The sequence below is a fragment of the Anas platyrhynchos genome, chromosome 1 (assembly GCF_047663525.1).
Source record: "Anas platyrhynchos isolate ZD024472 breed Pekin duck chromosome 1, IASCAAS_PekinDuck_T2T, whole genome shotgun sequence".
Taxonomy (NCBI): domain Eukaryota; kingdom Metazoa; phylum Chordata; class Aves; order Anseriformes; family Anatidae; genus Anas; species Anas platyrhynchos.
Window position 1 is genome coordinate 176509501 of NC_092587.1, and position 23584 is coordinate 176533084.

At 38.3% G+C, this 23584-nt stretch overlaps 1 protein-coding gene across 8 annotated transcripts in view; it reads right to left on the reverse strand.

Moving 5' to 3' along the window:
• Window positions 1–23584, reverse strand: part of ENOX1 (ecto-NOX disulfide-thiol exchanger 1) — a 365235-nt gene that overhangs the window by 273088 nt on the left and 68563 nt on the right. For all 8 annotated transcript variants that reach the window (XM_038173160.2, XM_027472220.3, XM_027472192.3 and 5 more), the window contains one exon: window positions 19886–19959. The gene's annotated coding sequence lies outside the window, so the exon portion shown is untranslated. The remainder of the gene's footprint in view (window positions 1–19885; window positions 19960–23584) is intronic.

Sequence of the window (23584 nt, forward strand, 5' to 3'; positions counted from 1 at the left end):
ATAGCTTATTCAGTAATTGTGCTCTTATTTGGTACACAAAACAAATATCCAGAAAATCGTCATCAACTTCTACTTCATGTAATACATCTGCTGCATAATCTGTTAGCTAGGTCTTTGATGTTCTGAAAAACATCAGTAACTGTCATAATTAAATCCTCTGTAGTTATTCACAACTGCATAGCTCAACTAATATTTCACACAGTGAAAGCCCAGCGATTCTCCAACCTGCTAGTATAATTGGATTAAAATTCCTAATCATTATTATTTTTGAAGGGAGCTACAGCTTGAAGTTTGGAATATTGTGAGGGAATAACATCCTTCCCTTTGGCCATCAAACAGCTCTGCTGCATGGTCAGAGGAACACTGTTCTTTCATGACAAAACCACATCCATATTACAGTCTTGCATAGTAATCTCACATGATGTCAGAAGTGCTGCTTTATGTCTAGGGAATAATTTGTCTGGATAAATAGAAACCACAAAGCAATATGGAGAAACGTTTTACCAAGGACAAATGTCGTCCTGTGGATTTTTTTGTTATTCACTAGTAATAATTACTTCCATGCTCTTTTCTTCCATGGCCCCAAAAGAGGAGTTATAAATAATGTTATTAAGTTGATGCATTTCTGCTCATATGAAGGAAGTCAGAAGCCACTGTTTCTCATCTGCTATTCGTATTTTGTGGTTTACATTCCCAAGGCTTCTAGTCGACTGTGGCCCCTCCTGCTTTCTCTTCCCTTCCTCTCTACCAAAAATATGGAAAAACACAACCCACATCAATTCATATTAAAATATACTCCTTAAACTATTCCTTAATATACGCCTTAAAATACTCCTTAACATTTTGAAAGCTCTTTTAAATTTTCAAATTTTTGTTCCCTCATTTTTTATTTTATTTTTTTCCAATAAGGCCCTTGAAGACAACACACAGAAACACACAGTTATTTTTAAAACAACCCTCTGTTGTTGGTAGTAAATATTTAAACAGTGTCTTTTGCCAGGTTCTTCAGCAATGTGAACTGCCCAGAGCTCCTTCCCATGGGGCTTACAGCCTTAAAAGTCTACACATCCACAAATGGTGAAGAAAACAGTAGAGTTAATAAAATTGGTAAGTTTAAAAGTAAATGTGCAAGGTCAATATCACTTATGGTGTAGCTAGCATCCTTCAACATGTTGCTTAATTCAGTACAGACCATACACTGTAGTCTCCTCTTGACGAAGCTACAGCATCTTGCAGTCCTAACAACTTTTATAGCATGTCCTTGAAATGTCCTGTTCCTTTCATCACTGCTGAGAAAATATCACAATCCCTTTACTTTTTCTACCCATAATGATAGGGCAAGCAGTGCTGAGGAAAAAAAAAAAAATGCAATCACAATAACAGAGGAAGAAAACATGATTCGTGGGCATAGAAAGTAAATCACTAGGAAAGCCTGTCTTGTCCTCCTTTTCATTTTGCTCATAGGTCAAGCGATCTTAATGAAGCTTCCTCCACATGTGCTTTATTGTTTGCTCTTATATAGAGCATGGTTATTTCAAACTCCTTATTTAATTTTAAAAGCCATACTGAAAGAAAATCCTGTATGGGTTAACTGGGTGCTTGCTGAAGAACTGCTACATTTACAAGTATCAAAGATAGAGGACAGCACCATGCTCTGCTCTATGATTTACCTGCCATTATCAGGTAAAGTTGACAGTGGAAAACTGTGAATGATGATTATTCCCTTCTGAGTAATCCTCATCAGGCAGGGAAAGGCCCTGTTATCTAAAAGCCTAACTTCCCTTTAACTTCCTGCATACAAATGAAGGTTGTTAGCTGCCCGAAATGTTATCTGTTTACCTGAATAAAGGTGATAAATTACCCTATTACATTTTCATACACAAATTTGAAGTTGGATTGAAGTCAGGTCAAGAATTTGCTTCAGCGAGTCTTGCTTGCTACGTATTTAGTCAGGGACACTTATCTAGTAGGAAAAAACAAGGAGAAAAGCCCTTGGGTGAGGGAAAGGAAAGAGGGAAAGGAAGGAAGCAACAAAGGTATGCTTGCAGCCTGGAGACATTGCTGCTACTTTAATCCATCTTTCCTAGCTGGTAACCATTCTTAAAACAAATAGCAGTGTGACAGCAGCCAAAATACATTTTTAGGATCCCTGGCCAGCTAGGCTGAAGTCTATGCCATTACATCTTCATTGCTACCCAGAGCTCCCCAAACCAGCTAGATGTAATTGCTAGTATGGAGCAAGCTCATCCCTAAGTGCAGGGAAGACTTGCACAGTGCCTGACAGGGGCTTTACCATATTTACTCCAGCTTTTTTCTCCATCCCTCAGCAGACTTTTTCCACTTCCTCTTTACTTCTCTCCATTTTATGTTTTTTTACCTTTTTCCTCTGTTTCTTTTTCCCTTTGAGGGACATTTTGCCCTTCCTTTCCTTTCTGTGAGTCTTCACTCAAAGAATGATGACGATGAAGATGAAACAACTGCTGCATCTGAAAGTTATTTGCAAAATGATTCCCTTCTTAACTGTCTACAAAGATAGGGTCCAGCCTCTCTATTCCTGCCCCTAGCGCTTGCTCCCTTCAGATAATGAGTCCTTCCAGAAACAGCCTCAAATTCCTGAGACACCAGTCATCACCGGGGAACCCACTTACAGGCACGTACAAACAAAACAGATCAGCTAAGAAACATGGTGAACTTAAATACAAATCACTAGCACTGATTTGTCAGCAATTTTTGTTCAGACCATGGTACAGAGATAATTCCTAGTTCCCAAAAATAAGAAGTCAGGATGCAAATCTGACCAAGATGCAAATTTAGGTCAGATTGTGTCCTGAAATAGACACACACATCTCCCACTGAGTCACAACATCTGGATGAAAAAATAACTCACATTTTAACCTTGTTTAATACTCTGAACATGGGAAATCTAAGATGACCAAGTCCTTTTTTGTTTGATGTTCAAAACAGATGAGCAGCAGGGATTCTCTACTGGAAACTATCTTTGTTCAACATCTTCTCCAGGGATGTTGAACCTCCTGGGCTCCCGCAAGGTGTATAACAGAAACAGTTTATACTAACCCAGAAGATCTACAAAGTGAATGGACTCAATAAAACCCTGAACATCTGAAGCTGAATTACTTAAGCGTATTGATTTTATGCAGACCCATGGTAGTGAAATTCCTATAGAAGCTATGCTACTCAATGCTAGCTTTTCTTTTATATTTTTTCCTGTTTCTGGAAGAGTCCATTGGCAACAGTCATGCATGGTCCATCACATTTTTACTTTACTTTTTTTCTGAAATATATGTTTATTACAATAAAGGAGACTAACTCCGGACTTTTGTCTGTTTTGGAAAGTAGAACAAAAAGAACATGTCCTTTTACAGTATCTACAGACATGCTCCTGGAGAACTGAATTTCTTCATGTCTGTTCATTCCACCTCAAAGCTCCAAGCACAAGGAATAAACTCAAAATGATGATTCGATTATTTCTTTCTCTGATCCACACAATATACCTTCTTTTCTACAATGCTACCGAGAAAAAAAAAAAAAATCACGCATTTCTTTTTCAGGCCTAAAACACTGCAACATCTCTTTAGCACATGCAGAATACAGTAGTGACCCAGTACCTATATTTGCCAGGACTCTTATAACAGAGAGTTACAGTAGGATCTTCTCAGAATATATCAGTCACATTAACAGGAGCAGATCATTGAGGTGGCTCTCTAAAATGCTGTTAAAGAGTCTGCTGGCCTTTAGGCACCATTTAAAGATATTTATTTGCTGATAAATATAATACTTTCTACATAAACCCTTGAAAAAAAAAATAGATGCCTTAAGGTAAATAATTTCACTTCTGCTTTTTTATTTTCAAATCTTCTTGTAATCTTGAGATCGTATGTCTCATACTTCCCTGGAACTACATTTCAAATAAACACTTGGTGACATCTCCTGCCAAGTCTCTCCAGACTATGAGGACACACCAAGTATTTCTGGACTTCTTTGGAAGGGAAAGATGTAGGTGACACACCCAGAATCACCAAGGGCTTGCATCATTGCTCTGAGCACATTTCCATCACCTCCGGAAAAGCTGGGTTTGTTTGTTGCTTGTTCTTTATCTGTCAAGTCCCTGCTTGTTACATTCTTGGCAAAAGAAGTTTCACAGCACTTATGCTTTTGCACACAGGGTTCTTGCCCTTTAAAACGTATTTTAAGCTATATTTCATTTGAGAGTCTTAGCCATTTTCTACACTCCTGCCATCAGCACAGACCATGCTTTAACAATCAGCTACTATTCACTTTGCAAAACAAAACTATTTCCAGCAGCATGAAACTTTGCCCAGAGTTCCAGAAGCTCAACCTCTGGCAGTTATCTACTCCTTGTCGAGATCTGCAGAAATGTAGTATGTTTTTCCAGTTCATTACTTCAGATTGCAATAGACAGAATGCAGGTTGTTTGAAGTTCTACAAAGATTTTAGCACAAATTTCATATGTTGGTGGGTTTTTTTATTATTTATTTTTTTAATTTTTATTTTTTATTCTCCTCATTTACCTTGAAGAAATTGTTTCTTGGGTAGGGTGGGTCTAAGGAACCCTGGAAACCCTGTTTGCTTTCTATAAATGAATGCAGGCAGATGGAATGGGTGCCAATTGCATTTAGAAGTATTGTTACAGGCAGCAATAGGTTAAGAGAGAACAGGGCCCATATCCAACCAAAACAAAGGGCTCTCAGAAGAAAGAATGATATTTTTCCATCCTCACGAATATTCCAGCTCTGGTCTCCTTGCTGTGTAATGCTGCTCCTGCCATTCCCGATGGCTCCAGGGCTCCTTTCAGACCCCATCCTACACTCTTCTGGAGCCATGGGTTCTGGATTTCATTTCACTCCACTGGCACTCTCTTCCTTAAATGTATCATTAAAGAACCTATGTGGGAGAACCCCTATTTAAATCCATCTGCGTTCAACAATGGCAATAAAAAATGATTGCATGCTTAAGCTTATAGAAAGCCAAGCGCAAGACCTGGGCCAGTATTCTTTTAATCAAATAATTGCTATTCAGGCAAGACTTTCTGTGCAAAAATTATTTCTTTTAAAAAGCCAAAAATATATTTGAATGAACTCAGGCACTTGAATGACTTTATTTAATGCCCATCATAATATTATATTATAAATATGTTGGAATATTTCCTTAGCTTTGTATATATTTTCTTTTCTAATCACACCACTAGAAAAATAATACCACAGTCTGGGATAAAAGAAAAACACAGTTATTGGAAAGAAGCTTCTTCTTTAGCTTGCCAAGCAGCTACCAGCCTTCCAAGCAGCAGAAACAGCATACAGTAGGGTTGCTATACAACATAATCAGTGGGACTTGGAGAATTGCTCTGCTGTTTCCAAACGTATAATGACTGTTCTGAAACGGCCGTGTTTTGCATGAGGAGGATTTGAAGGGAAGCAGGTGGCTACCGACAACAGTAAACATCGTACTACTATTAGAGGCAGGGGGAGAGGAGGGCAAGAGCCTGGTGCCAGAGTATTTCATCTCTTCATGACCATCTTAGAAAAGGACTGGCACAGAGAAAAGACAGCTCTGTTGTGACACATTATCAATCCACTGCAACTTTATTCTCCAAAGGTTTTTACCTTTCTAAAACACGGTAATAGCTATCTGGCTAGATTGATTTCTTGTTTTCCCCTGATGATTTCATTGTAATAAAATTTCACACAGAGCGGTGTTACGTGTGAAGGGTCACTGAAGATTTCTGTAAAAAAACATTGTTAAAATTCAGGCTGTATGAAAGAAAGAAGAAAAGGAGAGGCAAGCAGAAAAAAAAATAAAAAATAAAAAAAATCTGAGGTTATTTACTTGTCTCTAACAGGCTTGGATTACATTCAGGATATAATGAAATCTATCATACCATCTAGACATGACAATGTCTATGCTTCATCATAATATTTGTAAACAGCAGCCTCTTTTATCTATAGAATGGATCAAATTCTACTCACCATGAGATAATTTCAGAAAGATTTTCCAGAAAGAGGACGCTCTTAGACTCCACAAAATATAGCTTGCCTGCTCTGCTTTGAGTTCAAATTACCAGTCTAAACACTATCAATAAAATCAAATATATTCTTTTTTCCCTCATGAAAAAGCAGAGCAGCCTGGCTCTGTCAACTGGGTGGGTATTTCCTGGCAAAATCCCCCTAATCCTACCTACCACCTGCCCCCACCTAAAGACTATAGGGTTCAGAAACAATTCACACAATAAGTCAAGCACAACATCAGCAGGAGGTGAGCTGCTCACTCTACTCATCCACCAACACACAGCTGTGGTTCTTTTGCTTAATTATTTTGTTTATTTTGTTATATTATTTTGTTTAATTCTAGAGAAGTGATTGTCCCCCTGTACTCGGCTCTGGTGAGGCCACACCTCGAGTACTGTGTTCAGTTTTGAGCCCCTTGCTACAAGAAGGAAGTCGAGGTACTTGAGCAAGTCCAGAAAAGGGCAACGAAGCTGGTGAGGTGTCTGAAGAACAAGTCTTACGAGGAGCAGCTGAGGGAGCTGGGCTTGTTCAGCCTGGAGAAAAGGAGGCTCAGGGGCAACCTTATTGCTCTTTATAAGTACATTAAAGGAGGCTGTAGTGAGGTGAGGGTTGCTCTATTCTCCAATGTGCCTGGTGACAGGACAAGGGGGAACAGGCTAAAGTTGCGCCAGGGGAGTTTTAGGTTGGATATTAGGAAGAACTTCTTTACTGAGAGGGTTGTTAGGCATTGGAATGGGCTGCCCAGGAAAGTGGTGGAGTCACCATCCCTGGGGGTCTTTAAAAGACATTTAGATGTTGAACTTAGCGATATGGTTTAGTGGAGGACTTGTTAGTGTTAGGTCAGAGGTTGGACTCGATGATCTTGAGGTCTCTTCCAACCTAGACGATTCTGTGATTCTGTAATTAACTTATTACTGCTGTTATTTTTCTGGGGATTGTGCCCATCTGTGCAGGCCACCAATAAATGGACAGCAAGATTACAGAATAGCACAAACACGTCCAGCAAAGTGCCCTTAACATTCATTTGCTTGCCAAAAAAGAACTACCTCTATTATTAGTTAGAGATAGGAGAAAGCATTTGTGTCTAAATGGAAAAATCTATTAAGACCGTCCCTGCTTCTTCCTTTCTGCAAGCTAATGTACTCCAAAATACAGATTTCTTCAAAAGACTAGAAGTATATCTGGAAGAGCTCCTTGCAAAACTACTTGCTACATACAGATAATACCATCCTGGGGACAATTTTCTCATGCTACTTTTAATGTGAAGTGGCATTTTCAAAATCATTTCGTCAGACACCTTTTCTACACAGGCAGGGATTGAATTCTGACGGAACTTAAGTAACCGTAATACTGCCTTTGTTGTAGAGCCAGCCTTGCAAGGTACTCAATGTCCTTGACTTTCATTACTCTAAGTAAGGTACGCTGTTCCTGGTAGGATTTTACACTAGGAAAAAAAAAATAATAATCCCTTTAAGAGTGCACAGAACTAGAAATAATAATAGTAATGATATTAATAACAATTCTAATAATCAGTAGTTTATTGAGCTAAGAATAATTTTACCATACATAAAAAGATGTCCTGTATCTCAGCTTATATAGCATAGAACATCAAAAAATAAGCAACCATTATCAGCATTCCCATTAAGGGAGGAGAAAATGAGAAGCACAGGCCAATACCATCATCATCCAGTGGAAAGTCACAGCATGAGCTGGTGGTAGCTACAACTGCCCAAACATTTGGTCAGTAAGGACTGCCCAAACATTTGAACTCTGTGCTTTGGTCAGTAGACCAGCGTGCACTTATACCCAGAAAAAAGGACTCCTAACGCTTTGAATGAGAGTCAAAAGTTGCAATTCATATCAGAAGGCATTACAAAGTAAAGAGCAGTGACAGAAAGTGTGACACAAAATTGTTCTGCAGAGATCTTGACTTACTTAAAAAAAAAAAAATAGCAGGCAAGAATCTCTGGACATGCTGGGTTTTGTTAATCAGATAAAATATCACTGTCCAGATTGCTCAGGAGTCCTTTCACACTCATCAGAGAGAAACAAACACATGTTGATGTTGAGCGTTTAGTCAAGTGCACATATTTATTCATCCCAAGACAACAAATACTTCTCCTAAAGTATTGCGAGATCCTTCATCTCCTTCACAATCAGATGTCTACAATCCTTCATTGGGCAGCCAAGATGGACTAGATGAAATAAAGATGAAGATACAGGCCTCAAGACACCACCAGAATATACAGCATCTTCTTTCTGAAGGTCAATAATCCTTTTTTGTAAATAATTATGAATTAATAATTAATTTTGTAAATACTTATTTATAGATATATATTCTATAATTATATAATAATTAATTATTCTACTGATGCATGGTAAAGATTGGCAAGCAAGAGAAGAATTCCTAATTACTTTTTCTTACACATTCATATATGCTAATACTGCTAACTGCTAATGTGGACTTTTATTTTTTTAAACTGTTTTGTTACTCTTCTGTTTATGTATGCTCCCATCCTGCACATTGCATAAGCATCATTTATTCAGTGAGAAGAAAGCAGAGGAGTCTGATGAATCGCCATTAACATGGAAGACACAAGCCCAGAATACCTCATTTTAAGCATAGAGAGAAATCTGTTTTCTGATGAGGAATAAAACAGGCCCTTGAACTTTAAAGTCAACAACAGGGAAAAAAAAAATCACCATGCACACACACATGAAGGTATGAGTTATTGTAGTAAAAGAAAGTTATTCGGGAGTCAATAATTTTTTCAAAAGGATTAACAGAGCATATATAGCATTACCCATAATGAGATAGGATGAGTACGGGAAGTACAATTTGCATGCTGTTTAGATTCAACAGATAGTTACACTGTTAGTATCCTAAGTGCTGTGTTGTTTCTCTAAAGGTAGAGGTCTTGAACATATTCTGAAAATTAATACAGCTCAAAGACAATGGTAAAAATTGCAATCCTTTCAGTTATCTAGTGGAGTTTAAACTGTATAAGAAGGATGGTCCTTTAGATGACTAAATTTCCTTTTTATCAACAGGTCACAGAGGTTGGCTGAAAAAGGCATCAAGGCAACTTCTTGAATCCAGATCTATTTACCTCTTGGATTCAACCAGAAATTTAATGCCAAATGGAAAACAGTAGGTAAGCACGAAAGCTAAAGTAATTTATCACTGCTATCTTTTCAACAGATAAGCATTTCTTTGTTTGAACAAATACACATTATAGTACATGAAAACAAAAATGTTTTGAACAGCACAGCTTCTATAAGACTTCTACATAATGAAATTTCTGAAAACATTCAGCATAGGAGTTTTGATGCACAAAGAATATTATTAATTTTCCTTCCACATGACAAATAGATAAATATTTCTATGCTAAACACAGTTTTAAGTACCATATGCTGTTCAGGTTTGTATTTTTCGAAGCTTCAGAAAGCATGAAGAGATGTACTTAAATTATTAATTTCTCAGGATATAAGGTTAAAAAAGCCTAAGCAATCCATTTGAAAAACAGTTCATCTGATAAATAGTAAGAATTGTTTTTTCCCTCGACTGCCATTTACAAAGCCAGTCTTGATTCTGATAAAACCTGGTTTATTTCCATCTCATACCAGTAATAATGGTATTCATCAGTGGTAATACTGGATACTTATCGTTACCAGAAATAATGATTCTTCAGATCCTCCTGCTGCAACCTCACCGTGCAGTATATCTGCTGTCAGCAGCAGCTGTATCACCAATTTATGCTTTCTTTTTGGTCATCTTATAATAGAATCATAGAATGGTTTGAGTTAGAAGAGACCTTAATGATTATCTGGTTCCTACCTCCTGCCATGGGCAGGGATGTCACCCACTAGATCAGGTTGGCCAAGGCCCCATCCAGCCTGGCCTTGAACACCTCCAGGGATGGAGCAGCAGGGATGGGGCAGAAGCTGGGGCAGCTTCTCTAGGCAACCTGTGCCAGTGCCTCACTACCCTTACAATGAATAATTTCTTCCTGGTGATTAATCTTGGTCATTAATTGATCAGAATTTAGTGTATGGCTCTTTGGAAGGTACATGCCTCATTCAAACTGCTTTGGCTCAACAAGGTAAACAAGAATAAAGAGCTTAATAGAGCTTTCTCTTCCCTCACTCCACATGAGGGAAAAAATACAATTACAAATGACATATAAAATCCATCTACCATGAATAAAAAGAAGTAGAAAGAAGGTGGTTGCATTTGTACCCATCAGATAGAATGTACGAAGATTCTAAATTGCACTCACAGATATTTTTTAAAAGCTGATAAAGGCGATTGGAATCCAGGAAGCACTAGTATGAGAAGAAATTAATGATTATGTGGGTTTTCTCTCATTTTCTTTTCTATGTGATTAATTAAAGGGAGCCATGTATCTAGTGTATTTTAACACTAGTGTCAGATGTGACTGCTGATACACTGATACAGCAGTCTATCAAAATGGAGAGGAAAAAAAGAAGCTCTAAGTAGAACTACAGTTTATAGGAAATCAAAACCACTGTACCAAATGCTTGTGTGAACCTTCCAAATTGGCAGAAAGGTAGAAAGGGGATTGCATATCAATCCTTTGCCTGCAAGAACTACTGGCTATTGGAAGGGAGAGGCTCTTAACTCTTAAGAGTAAAGACAAGCACAGACAACAAAGAAGAAGAACCAGAACATGGTTTGGGGGAAGGAAAAAAGCCATCCGAAAGACTCCTAGAGTTTCTTCACTGTTTGTTGAATCTTTGAGGATGAAGAGCAAAAAAAAATGCTTTTTGAGAAAGGACAGATTTTACAACAGGAAGGAAGTTTCACAGAAGTCCATGAGGTAAATGGGGAAACCAGATACAAAATAAGTTAAATCACTGAGAGGAAAGAGAAGCTGCAGAAATATAGAAATGCAGATAAGACTTCTTGACCAGTGAACATCTGTCCTGCATGTTTAAAATCTTATAAGGATTCATAATTGAGCTTTTAGTTCATGCCCTCCAGAACATTCAGGATTTAGGAAACTCAACCCATGGGCTGAAGAGTTTCTCATAAGTTTCTTTGAATAGACACTACCTACAAGCACGGTGAAGTGTACATACTTGCATGGGCAATAACCTCCTGCACCTTGTGGAAAGACAGTAGGAAGTCATTTTTTGGCCTAACATGACACAGTTCTACACACGACACAGTCTGTGAAGAGGCTACAGCACTGCTGTAAAGAGGCCTCTACCAAAGAGCAATCTAAGTATGACAGATAGATGGATGGATGGATCCACATGGGTAATATCCCAACTAGAAGCAAGACATTCTCAACGTTTTTTTCCCTTTTCAGATTTTCAAAAGAATAACTTAAAAAGTAATGTCTGCTGAAGTAGAGGCAAGAAGATTCACAAGAAAGATGATAATTTTCTATACTGAGGTTACAAACCAGACAGCGGTTTGTTTGCAGTGTAAGAAAGTTATACAATCATTTTGTCTATTGCTTGTATCAATACAAAGAAATGTAGTCTCTTCCAAGAGAATGTATTGCAGCACATCCCTTGGTGATTTAGGATGGTAGTGTTTACCTTTCCTTATAAGCCATCTGAGAGACAATTGTATATTGTGTAAATACAGTGGGGACATGGATTAATTTCAAACCTATCACATAATCTGATGAGATTTCCCATGAGATCTCCTAACAGTTTGCAGCACTGTGAGCCATTATTTCCATATTTATTGGAAATAACGTCTGAGCCAAGGCAAGGCACAATATTCCCACTGAGAGCTGTCATGACAGGAATGGAATTAACTCTTGTTGCTGTATACATGGAGGGTCCTTTCGCCTTTATTAGCATGCACCCCAAATAATAACTAATTCCATGATGATACAGCATACCATATAACAGTACCATGTGGGGCCTGCTAAATTTTGACCTACATTCTCTGCTACATATACTGAACAAAAGTCAGATTTCACCTGCATTTATATAAGGCTGATGCAACTCCATCATTTCCAGTGGACAAGTTCATGGGTCTTGCCAATACAGCATCAGAATTGAATCTGTGATATGGCAAGTACTGAAAACCTTTTAAGATGGAATTTATTAAGGAGAAAGACCCTAATCACAATGAACTTTAATATTTATTATCAATTTAAAAGATGAGTAAGGAGAGGTTTGGGTTTTGGTTTGGTTTGTTTTTTGTTTGTGTTTTGTTTTGTTTTTCATTCAGTCAGTCTTATTATAGAACTAGCTACCTACCTGAAGTGTTCTCCAGCTGTTTGGTGTTACCAGTTGTGGACAGATAAATTCCTTTGTGCTTCACGGTCACAATAGCCATACTGATGTCTCTGGTTGTATGGAAGACTCGACTACATTACAATAATTTTTAGATTCCCAAGCCATTTTCCTGCAAACTTTTACCCAACATTTCTGGCTTATTTTTTGTAGGTAAACTTTCTTCATTTTTAGTTGACCTGTTTCTTTTACTTGATTCATTCAAGGATGCTTGTAACACTGCAATTTGTCACCACGGAAACAACTGTTCGGTCAGTACAGCTGATGTCACTGAACAAATCAAATAAGAAAATCATGAAAATCATTAAAAGAAAAGAAAGAGAAAAAACTTCTAAACAAATGCAGTAATAATTTGGAACAACCAGGAAAGAAATTCAATTGAATGTGATGACTTAATTTCAGTTTTCAAAATTGCAGCTTTTTTTGAAAGAAAACTTTTTATGTTTCTCTGTGGGTGGCAGTGACTGAGTAAAATCCAGTAAAACGGGTTCTAGCAAGCCCATATCATAACCAGAGCTGCATCTCACAATGAGATTGTTGTAGCTCCAACATCCCTGCCAAAATTTTCATGGGAAGCTGAGGCACAGCAGACTTTTCCCTAAGGGCATACAGAGATCTGCCTTGTCCACTTAATTAGCCACTTAACCATTCCATCCAAAAAGGCTGAACATGCAGCTGTCTGCAAATAGCCTGCCATTGCCCAGCAGCTTTAAATATTATATATATATCTTTATCGAGCTCCATTTTCCTGACAGAAATAACCTTAGGCCTGAAATCTCTTCAGCTGTTTCTCCCTACCCATGTCGATGCTACAGTGATGTCTATTTTATGGGTCAATGTTGATTTTCATCCAGGTTTCTGTAAAGCTTTGGGGGAAAAACCTTAGAAAAGGAAAGACAGATGCTATGCCATAATCCAGGGCAGACTTTTGGAGATTTACCAATAAGTCAAATATAAATGCAGGATAGCCTCATTGCTATTTAAATAATATACTTTAGTATTTAGCAAGAATGTAGATAAACCCATTCAAGATTCTGGCTAATTTTCAAATTTCTTACATACTTCTTATAGCTACTGGTAACACACACCTAAAATGCCTTCATAAGATGATTCTAACTATAGAAATAATAACAAATCACATTTAACATAAAAGTGTCTTAAAGCTTTATAATTTTGTCACATTTTACATGAAAAATAACCTCAAATTTATTTCTTAAATAATATAATTGATGCTGATTTAGGAGCTGCCATTTCCATCACTATCATACATGAAATCTCTGGGGGATTAAACTTTAGGAGACACTCTCACAAAAATGAAGCGCCTCTTTTATAGCTTTACTAATTAAATGTAATTAATTTACTAGTGCCCAGAAATGGCAGGTATTAAAAAAATAAATAAAGTCCTCAAGCGTTTTTGCTTTACATGGGATAAATGCTACAATCATTCTTTCCTTTTAGGGAAAACGCAGAGGAAATACTATTAGGTGATAGTGAAGTTCTTCGCAGCAGGTCGATTGAGATTGTCAGGATTCATTAGCATGTGTGTGACTGGTAAATAATTGAGTTAATTTTAGGTTGAGTGACATATTTAGAAAACTATGAATCACCTTATTTTGTGAATTTAATCAACCTTTGCTCTTCCCCAGATAGTTCAGCATACATCTGCAATATTAACTCGGAGCTTACTCTTCACTGTGCACCTCTGACAAATACCAATGGTCCGCAAACTTTCAGAATCATCACCTGCTTTAAATGCTGGCCTCAGGCAAGGAGTTCAACATAATAAAGCATCACAATTACAAAGAAAACAAGAAATGAAAAAATGAAAAGAAAAAAAAAAATGAGGAAAAATCTTTCTTTAACTGAAGTTTTAGCAAGGTTTATGTCAAGATCTCAAGTTGCTTTTAATTTCAAAAGAACAAAAATAACTCAAGTCTCCTACATACCAATGTAGAAAGAATATGTCTCTAGAAACTTTCAAAAAAAAAAAAAAACACAGCTCCTGTTTGAAAATTTCGGTCAACTCTACAATGCTTCTTTCCACTGACACTCTGTTAGCCCAACAAAACCACATTAGAAAAGCAAAAATTACACTACATGAGGATCTTCCAACCTTGGCCTCTGAAAAAAAAAAAAAAAAAAGGCTGTTTTCACAGGCTGGAAACACCTTTCTCAAAGTTTTGCTTTATTTGGAATCAAGTCACAATTCCTAGCTAAAATGAATGAGCTATTCATTTATTTTTCATTGGATGCCTTCTGACCTCTTAGCCCAAAGTTTCTTTTCATTTCTAAAACACATTCTATTAGCACTAGATTTGATATTGAAAATGACAGCATTTAGGTAAAACAGTAAGCTTTTCTATGTAAAATTTACACTGTGAAGATATGTGCTTGCAAAAAGGGTAATTACTCTTCAGATTCATATTTTGAATATGAAAACAAATCGCTTGTGGATTACTGGCAGCTACAGCTTGGGCGCTGACACTTAACTGTCTGTTATTAATAAGCAAAGCAATTAATGTAATTATAAATATGGAAAAGAAAAATATCAACACTATTTACATTATTTAGTTACTAGGAGGTAAAATACTTTGTCAGCTGTAATACAATACAAATTGCTGCAAAGCGTTTAATACAATTATAACATGCATATATTCAAAGCACTACAGTTTATATTCTAGGTCTGTCCTCCTGGGATCAATTTATGATACTCTGTGCTGGGTATCTTGTCTTTACAAAACCACGTTACTTAGCTCCTATGTTGCTACATTTGGCTACCATGCACTTTATGTATGTGTACGATTACAGACCCAATCATTGCATAATGAAGAGCGATGCACATCACTGGGATACACGGGGACACGAAGCAGGATGCGTGATGAGCATCCATACAGGAAGCACAACACACGAGTGCACGCCTCTCTCCACGACTCTGAAACATTTTCTTCAAGCAAGCACAGTAAAAGAGGCATAACAGAATCAATAGCAGATCGTATGCACTTTATTGCATTGGTTTCTTGAGCGTTTGTGTTAAAAAAAAAATAATAAAAAAATCTTTCACTTGGGTATTTACCATCTTCACACCTGCATGGCATGTAGTAACATGCAGCATCTCTGTAACGGAGGTCTAAAGAAGCAGTTCCTATAGGTGACTGCCACCTAGGTGGGCACTTACATCCTAAGCAGAACACCCAAAGTCATTAAGCCACATAAGCAGAAAGACTTGCCTTCATTTTCCTTCATTTTCTTGCATTTGGTATTAAAATCCATGTTTAGAAGTACTGGTATTATAAATGGTAGCCAAGATGAAACAAGACAATTTCAAAGCTCCTTATTACTGCTTTAATTTTTAAGTCTGACAGTTGTGTAACACGTTAGTGACATCCTCAATTAATAACACGGCGTGTTACTTGGTAACATATGGCATGTTTAGCAACGTGACTCAGCCCCAATTGTTCCAGCGAATCCAAAGACGACTTTGCTTCCAGATTCCCATGTACCAAAGTGTCGTGCGTGTAATCACCTATTGTAAACACACATTTTCCAGCGCTGCAAAGGGAGACAAACAGTTGCAATGCCAAGGCAATTCAGAAAAGGTAAGTGTTTTAACGTGAATCTTCTTTGCATAACTTTGATAAACAGAAGGTACAATGTAGCAGAGACACTTGGTGCTAAATACAGGGCAGTGCCTAGATGGGGAAGCACAGGGCAAATTAAAAATGAACACGGATCTGCTAAAAGCTGACACCTTCTCTAACCAAACCAAATTGCTGCTGCCCAGGGATACTGGCTGATGCAGTCTTGCTTTGTTTCCCAGCTGCTCCATGAAGCTGATCCAAAGCCCACTGAAGTCAATGAAGCCTCAAGTAAGAACAAGAATGAACAAAACATCTGTATGTATCTCCTCTGGCTTAGGGCTGGCTGGGGGCTGTTACAACCCCAGGTTTTTGATGGAGCAACCTCCATGCTGCTCTAACTCTCCCCCTTGCATGCCTGGATTTAACACACTGGTTACAGCCTGATGTTTTATCCATATTCCCATCCCTCCTCTGAACTGTGCTTCCTTGCTCAAATGCTCCAGCACAGAGCTGTTTGAGGAAACAGTCCTTCAAATCTGGCACTGTCTGCTGAGGCTTACAAACTTTCTGATTAGAAAAGCAAAAGGGAAGAGCAAGGTCACTCCAGACCTTCAGAGGGTCCCCATGGGTGATACACATCTGCAAGACTATCAGCCACCTTCTTCCAGCCATGAGGCCATGCAGCACCTGGTCAAGGAAGGTGTGACCCAGGTGGAGGGTCAGGGACCTGCAGGGGACATCCCAGGAGCCAGTGGATGTAGGTACAATGAGGGGAGGTAAGATACAGTCTGGTAGGTGACCACTGCCCCTGTTAAGTGACAGCAGTGCCTGAGCAGCAGTGCCAAAGGGCCACAGCTCCTCGTGCTCCGTGCCCTGCCACCTGAAGGGATGGGTCACAAGCCTTCTGGCTGATCTTCCCCGCTTCTTGCCTGTTTGCCACATTTTAACATTAGTTCCCGTGTTTAATGTTTCAGATTTATGTGTAGTTAAAAAAGAAGTCGGAGCGTGCCAGTTATTTCTCCAAGGTTTCAGAACACAAACTTTGCAGCTCTTCTGTTGTTTTGCATAGGCTGCCACAGATGGAAGACAGATATCTGTCCGCCAACGTTTAAAGAGGACCAGATTTTTTTGTTTAGAGTTTTTCACTGTTTAGCACTCCCAGTCGCACAATCAGCCAGACCAATCCTTCCCTCCATAAAAAGCACATACATGAATGAACACGAGATACCATTGTCTGTGCAGGATTCACACACAGAAAGACATCTGCAGAGCACTGGGACTGCCTTGACAGTTAGTTTTGGAAGGAAAGGGGTCAACAACTTCTAACCTGGCTTGGAAAGCTCTAAAATTAATGTAACTGTCTGCCAAAAGGGAAAGGAAACTGAAAGGGAAGGAAAACAAAGTTGCTTAGTAGCCATTTCAGCTAGCATCAGACAGGAAGATTTGCTATTTCCGAGTCTTTCCAACTGAAATATCTGCGGGAAGTTGTTGTGAGAAGTCTTGCTAAATCATCTGTACTCCTTTCCCAGCTGATGATTTAGACTGACCTCATATTCTCCAGCTTCCTTCTGCAGCAGATACAGTTGGTCTCTGCCATCGTACCTGATCCTCCACAAAAGTTTTCACAACCTTCAGGCTCATCACAACAGCCCTGCGAGCATAAGCTGAAGCCAACTTGACACAACAGATTCGGTTTTTCTCTCCGAGGCACACATATGTCACAAAGATTGCAGTTCATCACCTACGCTTCACAAATGTTGCTGAGCACGCTCGAGTGGGATAGCACTTGCAAACAGGACAGCACTGATGTTTCTTTTATAACTTAAAAAGAGAAAAAATATGGCTAATGTAAGTCTGTTTGAAGTTAAGTTCACAATTCATGCTCTGTGAACTGTCTTATGCTGTGTCCAAAAGCTGCACAGAAAAAAAAAAAAAAAAGAAAAAAAGTTGTCACTGGAATCATGTGCACAGCCCTGGGAATGAGGCTTTTCTTCTGCCCCAACATCTCCTGAGCTTGAATACTTCAGGGCTTACAGATTCAGTAGGGTGGGGTCATTGGGTGGTGCCTGAATGCCTGTGTGGACACAGGCAGAAGTTTCCAGGAGCAACAGAAAGTAAACTATGCCACAGAAGTCGCACAGTGCTTACTGATTTCTTCCTTGCGCATGACGTCTTGGGAAAACTTGAGGGAGAAAATGAATGCTGACAACTGACAGGCATCGGGCAGTGTCTTGAGGAAAGCAGGGAAATGTGTGTCCCCATGGACAAGGGCACCGGTGGAGGGAGGGGAGAGGAGAGGTGGCTGCTTCGCTCCCAGACAGGGATTAGAAGTCGCAGGTGAACCAAGGCCACCTGCCCTACTAATAGCAGCAGCTTCCTGCTCAAAATAAGGAGCAAGTTCACGCATTTGTTCTCCACTTGGGTTCAGACATAAGCTGCAACACAGATGTTCGCAGGGCACAAAGGGGACACCCAGCAGAGCTGGCTGCAAAAGAAAATTTACAGGAATGACAGCAAGTTTCCTTTTACAGCAGGCTCTCTAGAGAGGCAGTAAAAAGGAAGCTCATTCTGCTATCATTTTTTCTTAAGCTCCTCCTTGTGTAAGATCCCACTGCTGCCAATCTCCAGAGACTGAAAATGAATTAGAAAGAGGAGGAAAAAGCAAAAACCACGGGAAAGCAAAATAAAGAAGCAAAAGAGAAAACAAAGCAGAACAAATGAGACAAATCTATCACAAAGAGGGCATAGAGGAAAAAGAGAGAAATAAAGGCACATTGCTAGATTTGAGAAATATTAAGGAAATAGTGGCAAGATCTGCACACAAGCTGAAAACACTGTTAGACATAGAATCCTCTAACATGCCTGAACACAGGCGTGAACATCCAGGAGATCCAGTAGCAGGACAATTATTCTTTAAGTGATTCAGGCAAATGCCTGACCCTATGCATAAAATGGAGACAGTGGTTCTCCAGCTTCCGTCAGGCATCCTGGGACTTACAAATGACACACTCAATGAAAATACTTTGCATTCCAGTTCTTAGAGAACATGCAATTTCTTCTGAAAACCAATCTTTTGGGTCCTCTACACAAAAATCTAATTATGAATTTTATTCTATAAGAACAATTCAACCTCTCCCCCATTATAAATCTCTTAAAATTTTCTCATACAGATCAAATTCAGTTCAGTTGTTACACCCATACATTTGAGAACCTTTTTCCTCTTTAGAGCTGAGATGAAAAAAATGTCTGGTTTTGTAAATTCTTTAGAAAGAATAAAACCTTCTACATCTTCTCTTGTTTCCCCCTCTCCATTACTAGGAGTTTAGCAGCATTTCAAGCATCATAAAGTGTGACCTGAGTTTTAAAAAAGAAATCACCTAAAAATTGCTTCGTTATATGCAAGAATGTAGTTCTGAAATTGCCTGAATATTTTCTGTAAATGTTCCAAGTCAGATACTAGCTTTGCTGAAATACTTGAGAAAATTTTCAGGAACTCCAGCATGCCTGAGTTTTTTACCTTTATAGACCTTTTCTTCAGGCATTTCTTCACATTCATACCTTAACTACCTTAAGCAGTTGCAAGGAAAATCAAAGGAAACACAGACGAAAAGCCAGTTATAGCACAATCTTAAGTACAGGATGATCAAGAGTAGAGCTCTTCTTCCAACTCCCTTGCTTTATGTTCAGAACTTGTTAGTTGCTCATAGAGACTCACTTTTTCCTTCAGTTAGAAGTTAAATTTGTAAGTTTGGGTACACATTTCGCCCTGAGTAACTGTGAGCATCAAACACTTCCCAGTTTCTGCCATACAAATACCACGTGCTGTTGAAAATTCAGCCTCCAAAGATCCATCATATTCTCCCATTCATGGCAGCTGAGATTTATCAAGAGCTTTAAGAAGTTCAGCATTAAACTGTCAACAAAACTCACACATATTCCAAATCATCCAACACAAAATATGAATGTATCCATTACACATACCAATTTATTGCAGGTATTCTCCAACTTTCAAGAAGCATATAATCAAGAATTGCTTCAAGTTCAGAATCCAAGATCTGAAAAGGAAATAATATATACAAGTCACTAAATGTATACAGCTTAAGGCTACCAAAGAAAGAAAAAAATATTATTGTATTTGGAAATGAGACAATTCTTCTACAGTAGTGCATCACAGGAGCCATTCTGGGTGATAAAATTGACAGTATGATAATTTAAAGGTTATTCAATTTAACATATATAGTAGTACATAGATTCTTAGGCAACTTCTGCATGTGAGTTCAAAATTAGTATAAACCTCTGAAAACACATCAAATTTCCAAATAGCACTTTTGCTACAACTGTCTGTAATGAAAGAACAAAACCAATATACTCAATATGTAAAAATGCAGTAGCATAGCAGAAAATAAAAATACATTAGGAAACCACAAGCATGCCTATGTACATTTACGCAATATTCTACCTTTAATTTGTAGCAAGACTGTGGCTTGAACAGGGAAACCACGCGAAAAAAAAAAAAAAATCAAGGACATAATTATATGCATTATGTCTCTATCCAAAAATGCTGAATAGGGCAGTTCTGCTACAAATGTGAAATTCTAGATGCACATTTTTGTAAGCGTATATGTAACACCTAGTTGCAATTAGTCCTAGAGTATCTGTAATTTATCCTAGTGATTCTTGCACGTTGACATAGAGCATAATGTGTTTGATAAGACTAATGTGCAAAAAAAAAAAAAAAAAGTAATAAAAAAATAAAAAAGCTGAAGAAGATGCACTGGAAGAAAGAAACAGGCTCAGCAGTCCAAGAAAAGATGCAGAGGAGTGGAAAAAAAAAATAGGAGGAAAAGAATTTCATGTGTCCAAATACACTTGGTCTGATCTTTGTTCTAGACAGTGATTTCTGAGATGACAACATCAGCTTCAACACCATGAGTAGATGGTGCACTGAGTATTTCTACTGCTCCTTTAGTATCTTTGAATTCTGCAGCAGGAAAAACTCTTTCACACAGTGCTGCCAAACAGCCACGTCCTTAAAGAAATTAGATTGCACATTAGAAAAAGTATTGCGTCTTTCCTTTCCCCACGATTTTTCCTGAGCTTTAGCCTGCAGCTGCACCACTGGTACCCACCACATGATTCCCAGCGTAGGCAAAGTGAATCACCCCAGCAGAGTTAGATGAATCAGTAACAGACCAGCCTATACCCACTATGCATCAATGGTCACCTGGCTGGGAGCACCTATCTGCTCCAGCTGCACAGCAGGCATTTTCTTCTCCAAAGGTTCAACCCACCAAAGGAGTCTTAGACTCCCTCTGTTCCCTTCTGTGAGCTGGTAATTTTCAAGCAGAGAGACAAAATGTAAATATCAGCATGGATAATTATTTCGCTGCTCATTTTTTTGCAAGATAATCAGACATAAAGATAAGGCTGTCTCTGAGAAGCAGAAGCAGTAGAAATTTTCATCCAGCATGAAATTCTGGATTCTGCCAATTCTTCTTACAAAGTTCACTGATTTGTAGCTGCTGCCTACTTTCATGTGTAAGAACAACAACTACAGAAATCCTTCATTGGTCTTCTCTACATATTTTCAGGCAATCTCTATAAACATGACAATAGCGAGGGTTATTTATTCTATATGCTACATTGCCATTCCTGCTGTTGATGTCAGCTGTGGAGAAGCCAGGCACAGAAGCTCAGGCCCCATCACAAGGAGGCACGAGTAATGCCACTACTTCTCTGCCCTTTGCAATTTCTGTTCAATTCCCCCAAAGAGATTTTCCTCAGCAGAGGAATCAGAAAGTGAATGTTGTTATAGTTAATGTGTAAATCAGCCAAATATCACCTCCAAAAGCAGTGTGAGCTATTTACTAGGTAATACCAACAAGAAACAACTGCTAGATCAGAGACTAGCCAAAGTTTACCCTTTATTCTCTACAGTAACATCTGCTGCTTTTCTGCATTTCCTTCTCCATCAATTAGCCTTGTAGCATTTTTCTCACATAAATTTATTCCCTACACTATGTTTTCCCCTCTTATTTATCCCTCTCATCTCTTACCCACTTTTATGGCTGCATGATTTATCCTTGCTTGCAATGCTCTGCGGTTGACTGTAAGCACTCAAGCTACCACACCTGAACAGGAGTTACCACTCATCATTAGGCACCTAAATGCACAGATTCCAGGCTGCAAACATCTTAGGCTGAGTAATCTTCATGGCAGGCAGTAGATTTCAAGGGCTGAACTATGAAGACCAACCCAACTTTTCTTGTAAAGGTAACCTTCAAAACACGAATCACATGTAAAAGTCTCCTAACGTGGTAAAGGATGAAACAATATTATTCAAAGACAGGTCTCAAGGGATTGTTGACCTAAGAATTTCTTGTACCATATTTATAGACGAGCAGTATGAATTATTGCATGGCTGAGACAGGTCTGTTGCAACCATCGTTACATGTGAGTATACGCACGCAAATTGCTGTGCATAACATTAGCAGCTTTTATTTTAGAAGTGACCACCCATTTGACTGTTCCAAAAAATCTCAGAGGGTTGCTAAAAGATGCCAAGGAAACTTTTTGCTTCTAGCATACTTTCTATCTTTAATAACACCAGCTGTCACTTTTGCAAACACATCGTGCCCTCCACAGTTATCCCATATTCTGCAAACACCAAAAAAGCCCCAAACCCTCCCACAGTTATTAACATCTGCTTCATTTACTGATACTGACAAACTGAAGGACAAAGGCATGATTTAACAGATTGTTCTGTGCAAAGAAACAATGCAGTTCACAAAAGGATTCATCAAATGCCCCTGTCAGAAAGCCTTACAAAGTACAGCTTAATGAACGTATGCAAATTGCTGTAATATATAAAATGTCTGCTACCACTTCAACAAGTAATGTGCTTATGAAATCTATAGAGAATGGTAAGATAGATCAATCTAATTTGTCTTTGAAATAAAGTGATTTGGTTTTCTCAAGATAATTTCAATCTCCTTTTTTGAATGTCTTGTGGCATGACAATACGTTACATACAATGATCCACCACCGCTTTAGACCCTAGAAAATGTGACTATTCCATAGAAAAAGCCCCAGACAAACTAGAAGCACACTGGTACACTTCAATATTTTCCTTTGATGTTTTAACACACTGGAATATCTAAAAAACTGTCATTTCCAGTTTGCCTTGCTGCATTTAAACAACCCCTATTTTTTGGAGTTGCTTGATGAAAGTTTGAAGCCTGAGCTAAGCCAGGCCAAAATTTACAGTATGCAAAACTTTTCAGATCTGAGAGAACATCAGAAAACAACGTCTGTACAGGATGATCACTGCTGTTGCTGTTTTCAACATTATTGATCTCAAGATCAGATAATTTTCTTTTCATCAAGATAGGGAAAAATGGCTTCTGAGCTAAAATGGTTTTTGTTGGAGAAAAAAAAAAAAAGAAGTCTTTTTTTCCCCTGAAAACTAAAAGTTCTTTTTACCAAGTTACTTTTTCAAAAAAGACATTTTTGGTGTTTTTTCAAAGAAGCCGGAAACCACAATAAAACCCACCCTTTATGAACTTAAGAAGAAATGAATAGAACTTCTCTAAATATTTACATTAAAGAAAATACGTGGAAAAGAACATGGCACAGTGATCTCATCAAAAACCATGCAGAATCAGAATTTCTAGATCTTGA